An 8,884-nucleotide genomic window follows, 5' to 3' on the forward strand; every position below is an offset into this window, starting at 1 on the left:
AGAGCTGTAAGAAAGAAGACAGCAGAAGACATGGCAGGCCTAACATATTATCTCCACCAGATAAAAAGTCAAGGCCTTCAGAAACTTGGTGGAAAAACTCCACTAAACATCTGACCTGAGAGATGCATCGTGCCCTTCAGCTGATTCATCTACAGTTTGCCAAAGCCTCATCAGAAACAGTCTCAGTCCAAGGATAGCTGTCAAGAATACACTTTTAACTCGGAAAAGACACCAGAACTTGGCTGAAAACAACAGGAATTACAGAGTGATAAATTCAAATGTCTGGGTTCAAATCATCAGCGATATAAACAGGAAAGGTCAGGAGAGAGGTATCTACAGCTATCTGCATCACGGATGCTCTGTCATGGTTTGAGGCTGCGTTTTAGTCAGTGGCATTGTCAAAACTGGCTTGAATTGAAATTACTAACACATGCAATACCATCTGCAAAGCATCTGATTGGCAGCACTTTTATTTTTCAGTATGTTAATGATCCCAAACACACTGCCAGTACAGTAAAAACATAAATATCAGTCATGGCCTCCCAAGAGCTCGGACCTTACCATTAATCAAACAGTGTGGGAAATTTTCATCTTGACAGAGAACAAAAAAAGGCAGGGAACATACAGATAATAGCTCTGAATATCCTTTAAGAAGCCTGGAAAACTATTCCTGAAATTACAAGAAAGCTTGCCTAAAAGGGTTCAAACTGTGTTGACGAATAAAGTCTGAACTGATCACCTCACCAAGGTTAAAAAAAATCATGGCCAAATCCAAACAATCTTTATATTAGCATCTTCAGAAATGTAAGTCAAACCCCGGCGCTGCCACGAAGTCACACACTGACACACATCCACAGTCAAAGACAACCACAAAGTGCTTTCAATGGAGCCAAATTGGCGGGTAATACTTCTGTTGTGCTCTGTGCTGGCGGAAGGGACGGTGAAAAAACAGCGGCTGAGTGGGTGTGAGAGAGGGATAAGAGGGTTTTAGGCAAAGGTAGACTGATTGAGGTGGGAGGTTGAGACAGGGGGATGAGACGAGAGAGGCAAGAGAGTCTGAAAAAAAAGATGATGAGAGGTGGTGAAAGGGGGATGAGAGGCTGTTAATGCGGCGGGGAGCTGGTGGAATCGAGTGTTGGGCCACAGGTAGACAGATGAGAATGATGTGTGCTGAGGCGGAAGGAGACACGAGAGGTAAAGAGGTGTAGTGGTGCTGATAGGTCCTGAGGGGCTGATAGAGATGGATGTTGTGTCAGTTCAAAGTAGGCCAGACGTGAACAGACCCGATTTGTTGTCAGTAATGACATGACTGCAAGACTATCTGAAAAGAGAGCCATTGAAGAGGCCATTGTGTGTGTTACAGTGAGTTAGGAGGTGACCAAACCACTGTCTCTAAAAATGATGGGAGCAATTGTTCCAGGAAAACTGGTAGTTTGCTACTGTTTTGATGAAAAAACTCAAATATGTTTGCAGTCTTTAATTACCTTTCAAAATAAAAGTTGCTTGCAGAAAATGGGAGTTATGCACATTAAACACAAAAACAATTAATCTTTGCACACAAACTGAGATTATCCACATTAATGTAATTCTTTGACTGAATTGTTTACACAGGACTTATAGGATCCAGTCTTTCTAACAAATACGAGTTTACACGATCTGCTTGAAAATGGTTATTAACCCAGATATGTAAATGGACTTGTGTGCTAATTCCACGCCTGAGCTCAGTGAAACAAAAACAGCAGGATTAATCTTTAATTATTACAACTATACCAGTACAAGTTTACTTATATTATTGAAAATGATTCAACATTTCGGAGTAATGCCAAGAGAGTTAATAATACGCAAAGCAACACTGTTATCACTTAATTAAGATTACTGCTAAAGCTATAGTACTACCCTAATCATTACCAGAAAGCAAGAGCGAGGCTTTGGCACAACAACAAACTAGGTAAGGCGTAGATTAGTGGGTACCGTGGGAGTACTAGAAAGCGAAAATTAAAAATTAAGGGAAGAGATGGTATTGAGACAAAAGCGGGGAAAAACATCAAAGTATAAACCTGTCAGAGGTAATGTAATGAAATATGTTAGCAGCAGAGGAATGGGCAGCACAGAGTGAGGCCTGAGGGAGTTGGGGGAGGGGAACAGCAGGATTTGGAAGTTATCTTAGTGCATCCGTGCACCTGAGTCAATAGCAAGGATAGCAAACAAAGTTTAGCTTGAAGGAGACACAGGAGACAATGTGTTGCAGCGAGGGACAGGGGTAACAAATGCTCAGGAAGAATGTGACAGGCAAACATCGGCTCACTGTGCCAGTTCTCGGGTCAACACAGGTCACAAACCACCAAAAACAATACAGTTTAGTTCTGGGAAACTTAAACCTATACACTATTCAAAGGAATTAGAAGACGAGATCGTTCAAAATAACATGAAAATATAAACACAAAACTATGGCAGTTGCTGAAAATATAAGCTGGAATTTCAAGGCTAGGTTTGCAACACACATACTATAATTTTCAATATGATCTCATTTGTTTATCTCAGTTACCACCACACAAACTGTGGTCTCTTTCTCCATTTGTTCATCTCATGCAGAAACAGAAACACAACTTGCGTGGCAGTAAGGTGTGAAGAATTCAGAGAATGACACAGGGGACCGACGCCCAGTTCTGCAAATTTCACCAGCTGAAAACCACACACACACCAGTAATTCTAGTAGACAATAGGTCAGTTTCCCCCACACAGGAAGACTAAAATAAGTCTAGGGCTGAAACTAATGGTTATATGCACAACTGAGTCATCTTTCTTTTTTTCTGATTATCAGTGCTAAAACCTGTCATAAACATCATAAAGACTAGTAAACCACACCTTGTTAGAACACGGATCCTCCAATGGGGATGAGATATCTTGTGGCAAACACAACACTGTTGTTGAGACGTGAATATCAACGGCATGTCAGTTATGGGGCATCTCTTCGGAGGATGGGGTTGGATCTAGGTCAATGGGTCCATTTCTTTGGAGTTGATCTCTTGTGCAGACTAAAGCTAGGGGGTTATTGTTTGGACTTTGAGTGGCTACAGTGAATAGATCCTCCTCTGTCAGTGCATTAGTGACCTGTAAAAGCTCCACACGACCGACATCTGAGTGCCAGCCTGAGGGGAGAACAACAAAGACAACCTGACATCACGCAGGCACATATGCACACACGTTCACGTGCCTAAAAGCTAACACACCACAGGACAATAACAAAATCACTCAATATGAAAGAGACCTCATAAAGGACTCACCACAGCTTTTTCTTTTCTTACCCCAAAGAAACTCGCCCCATAGAACAAAGAAAAGTCATGCAGCTTCGCCTGTAAGCCCTTGCTTTTGTCATTCTCACACACACACATCATACTGTACATACACGTACATATTTGCACACGCTTACAAATGCACACACAGGCTTTTCAGACCGCCTTGCAATATCCCACTGCATCACTTCCAGGTCAACAGGCAGGGACGTAAAGTGCGACTGTGTGATGAGAACTGAGTCGCCTGCCAGCTCTTATGAGGGGGTTGAGGAGAACGATGGGGCCGAAGAAGGAATAAAGAGAAGAGACAATGGCTAAGTGGCCTTTTCCTGTGCTTTAATTATACAGCCAGTGAGTGTGAAGTTAGACAGAGAAACAGATTCCAAACAGGAGAGTAAAGATTTGCAATCAGAGATAAAAAAACAAAAAACAAAAAGATCCCAGGAAGGCCAAATCTCCCAGTGCAAACAAAGCATAAACACAGTCATTGAAAAAGTTCTCTGCACTGCCGCAGTAATACTAGCTCTAAATCCCTACTCAGCACTTCACACACACACGTGCATTTCCTCTCTCGCACTCTGAGGTCTTTTAAAGCATTTTCCTGTTCAGGTTATCTCAAAGCAAAGCTTCCTTTTTCCATGAAACCACACACTTTGAAACTATATTCAGGTATAATCTCACACTGCACACATCCTGTGGAGACTGATCGCAAAGTATACCAAATTATACATATTATGAATTGAGGGTGCCCTAGAAAATAAAATCTAACCGCTAAAATGCATTCACACACACGCAAACGTGTTTCAACCTCATCAGCTGGTATCCGGAGCTGATGTGTGGGCTGGAACACTACACTGATCAGAGATAATGGGCAGACATGACAAGAGTGGTAATGCTGTCACACAGAGAGTAAGGATTGAAATATTTCATGATGGAGCAAGAGACGGAAAGAGGGACACAAAGAGAAAATAAAGCATGGGAGAATAAGGGAGGGAGTAAAGGAAGGAAGGAAGGAGGAAACTCCCAATTCATCAGCAGACAGAACAGACAAAAGGGAGGAAATGATGAGAGCACATGCCAGCTCATGTCAACTGTGAGACACCCCTCCCCTGCTTAGACCCCCGTTACAAATTAGAGGCATCCCTTCTGCTTTTTTTACTTCTCATCAGGGGGTTAATGTTAAGGAGTCTGGGACAATGTTCTCCACCTGATCTGCAGTCCTTAGGTAACAACAAAGTAGTCCTGCTCAACCAGACTAGTGACATTTCATAATGGAAAAGCAAAGACGTTAGTATGACATAATCACGCATAGTCACATATGCATTTCATAATTTCCAAATATTTCACAAGTGCCCAGAAACATCCAGATGTGTACGCAGTATATGTGATATCCAAATGATTTCCAACCTATTCAACTTTAATAGGGAAACATGTGTGACCCATCAACCCCACTGCACGGTTTATGACATTACGAGATTTTATTAGAGTCATTTTTATTAAATACAACTGAGGAAATTAAATTATCCAGAAAGAAGAGCTGGGGGAATATTTGAAAAATGTATCTTTGCTTTTGATTTTTTTGCAGCATAAACATATTTTCCCCTGTTCTGTAACTCATCTTACTAACCCACAGATTCATCTCATCCACTTGATCTTGACCCGCTCAGTTTCAGAGCTACGGCCTTTTTTGTTACAATCTGCATTGCAAAGGGATTCCCTCTGCTTTTGCGTGTAGCCAGAACTGAACCAGCAGCGTAATTAGAGAAACTCAGTGAAGCCAGAGAAGAGAGAGGAAAAAAAACATTTTAACTTCCCCCCACCCTCAGCTGTCAGTTTTCTCTTGCTTTTCCCAAAACAGACTTCAGCGATATTTCTCTTCTTACTGGGCTCCAAATGACGGCAGCAGACAGTGAGAAACATGAACACGCACACACGTAGAAGACACACACAGAGAACCCAGAGGCGCACACTGAAACACAAACATTTAAACAGCTTGATTGCATGTGGGGATGGTGGTGGGGTTGGTGGGGAAGAGCATAAGCCCCACATTTGTTTAACAGCAGAAATGAGTGGAGGGATAAAAGGTAAATTTAGAAAATAAGACACATATAAAGACCGTTCCTGCATCGTGTGTGTTATATCTTTAATTATTAGATTTATTCACTGCAGTAGACAACAATGTGAGAATATCTGCACAAACCCTTGTCGTTTTTCTTGTCGATGATGAAGAAAAATACTATATTTGTTATTTAACGTATGCAGGAAACTGAAATTTACATGAAAAGATCAGAGTATATAGTTGATTTGGTGACTCTTATTTAATACACTAATTATACATACGTATCAGTGCATTTATAAAGAATATGTATTAATGTCGTCACGTGAGATGGACTACATCTGAAAGCAAAATTCTCTTCCCCCAAAGGAAACTCTTCGTTAAGTTAACTTGTTTTGTGATTAAGACCTATCCAAGCTGTCGGTAAATTCAATGTTCTCTCTGAACTGAGCATATACAGGCCTTAAAAGTGAGCTGATAGAGCATGAGAGCAAGTGTATCAATCTGGGTCAGTATGTACACCTTAACAAACAGACATACACTCACCAACCCAGAGGGTTCACTTAACAAAGTCCCATCCCCCCTTCATGCTCACACACATTATTAGCCTACAGTATACACAGCACCGTGTGGTTGTGTGGATGTGCACATATTTGTTCCCCGCACACGCTTGCGTACACAGTAAATGGACACAAAAAAAACCTGAATGGGATAATGGCTCCCTCCCTCCTCTTTTCGGTGGCCCCAGCTTTTGCAAAGTCTGTCATTTTTGTAAATAAATAAATATATAAACAAAAGTGTGCGCATATATACGCGCTTACACTCGTGCGCACGCAAACACACACACACACACCAGTTTTTATCTGTCACTGTAAATCCTTTCACGGATCGCTTCCTCAAAAGACCCTGCCAATATTCAACTTCCTCGTGGCAACTGAGGCATTGAATTGTGGCAAGAAGGCAAGACAGATAAGGTGAAGAAAACACAAGAAAGCGACACAGAGATCTGGTTTAACAGTCATCAGAAGAAAGAGAGAAAAGCAAATATTAACAGAATGAACACAGTTTTTCACCAAGTTACAAGGCAGAGCGGGGAAATTGATTTGCTGTAGAGCTCTTTGTTTTACAGTTTGACTCAAAAATGTGCTGTGACAGCTCTTATCGGGATTCTGTGGAAGAGAGGCGTGTAACAGTCTCTTTAAAAGTTTGGCTACTGAGCTGTTATGATTTGACTTTATATAACAGGGATATCTTTTGGGGTAAGCCCTTTGCTTGGCTTATCAAACAACCACACCAATATCAAACCATCTACTGTAAATACTGCTGATAGGCAGTGAGGCGTTTGCTTTCCCTATTAGGTCCCAAAACAACAAAATGACAGCAAAATGAAAGGATTCCTCACATGGTCTCTGCTGAGTAGATAATTGGTGTTGAGAAAAATCTCAAGCCAACCACCAAAGGTTTTTTTTTCCTTCCCAGCAAAGAAGAGGGATTTTAAGGGTGGAGGAAAGGACAGCAGAGGCTACTTGCCCTTTGATCGGCTGTAATTCTTTTGCTGTCTGGATCCTGGCACAGCTGAGACCTCACACCTCCTCTAATGCACACACGTTTGAGTGACAGATGCTAAATATGTCTGCAGTGTTCAGTAGGAAATGACAGTGGATATTTGCAGAATCCCCACCAATTTTTCTGTATTTCCCTTACTTTACAATGTTTCCCTACTTTTTTTTATCATGTATTGCTGCTGACTGCAACTCTGCTAAGTCTTCTGTACCAATCTGCCTTTAACTGCTGTTCCCTCAAGACTTTCAGTAGCTCTAAAGTCTCCCTCTTTGTCAGTCTCATCCTCCGCTTCACTCTTTTGCTTTTTCTTTTCTCCTCTCTTAATATTCCCACACATATGCACATGCACAGAGCAGGCTGATGTCTTTATCCAAATTTCTCAGTGAATCTGTCTTTCTACATCTTCCATTGTGAACCTTTGATGGTATAACCAGAAATGTCGAGGACTGAGTGCTTTTTATGCTTCTTCACAGAGCAGAGGCTAACAAGCTTCTGACAAGCCATAATTACTGAAAGCAGCACTTGATCTTTTGATCTTGAAATGAGAGTAATCACACTTTTATCTCAAGAAATTTCATAACTCTGCATATCAGATCTGTTACAGTATGTGAACGCACACAACCAAACACATGCACTGGATATAACACGCCTCACTGTGTTTCCCCTACTGTTAGAGAACAAACGCCACAGCTCAAAGGGCACTGCCAGGTGCTGTGGGTTCAGAGCTGTTAAGGTATTTTATCATCATTAAATTAGCACCACTGGGAAATTAGGCAAAGTCCCAACACAGAGAATTAATGATTGATAAGCTCCTTTCATCGTCACACATAAAATGGCCATGCAGGATTAGCATTTAAGCAAAATGGGCTTTCTGTGCAATTCTCGTGTATTTATTTCAATTTGTGTGTGACAAGAAGTGTAAGAGAACCTAAAGAGCGGAAGAAAGAAAAAGGCATCCCCCAAACAGTAACAGAGCCTATACTGTACTAGCAAAGAAGAGTAGTCACACCATGTGTGGGACTGCACAGCATATCTTAACACACATATACACATACACACAGGTATGCCACAAATCGTATACTCTATGAAGACGCACACGTGCTACACACAGTTAGTAACTTATCTAATCACACATAACACAAAGCCAGTCACCATAGGCAACAGTTTCTACCTCTCACAAAGCTCACCAAACGTCCTCAAAACAAGAAACAGCTCTCTTTACCTTTACTTAATAGGTCCCCGTGCGTGTTACAGTTAATCCCCTGAACTGGTAAAAACACAACCTGTGTGCGTCCTCTTCAAGAATTAAAAAGAGGGAAATCCTTGCATCAGTGAAACGTCTCCCGGACTCCAGCGCAGCTTTTACGCACACACAGACACATTAGAGCTCATACTAGAATACTTGCTGTCTTTTTGCGTGCCTACACCAGACTGAAGACTTAGTGGAGGGTGTGTGTGTACTGAGTGTAAGCCCGCCCCTTTTTTTCTGGTTTCCCCTTTTCTCTCTTCCACATGCGCTCCAACCCAGCCCTCCTTCTCCCCTCTCTCATCTCCAGCTCACTCGCTCTTTCTCTCGCTCCAATTTCGCCTCCTCTGGCTTGCCAGTTGACTGCCAGCGTGTATGCTGGGTCTGTGCCTCTAAGCCTAAATGTCCCAGTCCTCTTTTTAATTGCTGGCTCTCTGGACTCGTTCTAAACACAAACAAAGGCACAGTGGAGTGGAGTGGACAAGCATGGGCATGCACAAACACACAAGAAAACGATATTTGCCTGCAAGGAAAGATAGGCTGATATAGTAAGTAATTCTGGGGAAAGATAATAGATAGCCCAAACCAACGCTCTACTGATGGTAAGCTAGCAGGAAATACTTATCAGCTATCTAACTTTAAAAAAGTAAAATACCCTGCAAGGCACATGTGGTTTTGAACAGAAAGGTGAAGATATTGCGTGATGGAGTACATGAAAAACGCATC

General features: G+C 41.8%; 1 protein-coding gene across 3 annotated transcripts in view; it reads right to left on the reverse strand.

The window, feature by feature from the left end:
• Nucleotides 1-8,444, reverse strand: part of LOC146379141 (rho guanine nucleotide exchange factor TIAM1-like) — a 50,887-nt gene extending 42,443 nt beyond the window's left edge. For 2 of the 3 annotated variants that reach the window (XM_084942459.1, XM_084942458.1), the window contains exon 1: nucleotides 8,135-8,443. The gene's annotated coding sequence lies outside the window, so the exon portion shown is untranslated. Of the gene's footprint in view, nucleotides 1-8,134 lie in introns of all 3 variants that reach the window. The other variant, XM_084942460.1, reaches the window with a different exon arrangement.
• Nucleotides 8,445-8,884: the final 440 nt, after the last annotated feature.

Source organism: Perissodus microlepis, chromosome 10 (assembly GCF_051167445.1).
Source record: "Perissodus microlepis isolate ML-2025 ecotype Zambia chromosome 10, ASM5116744v1, whole genome shotgun sequence".
Taxonomy (NCBI): domain Eukaryota; kingdom Metazoa; phylum Chordata; class Actinopteri; order Cichliformes; family Cichlidae; genus Perissodus; species Perissodus microlepis.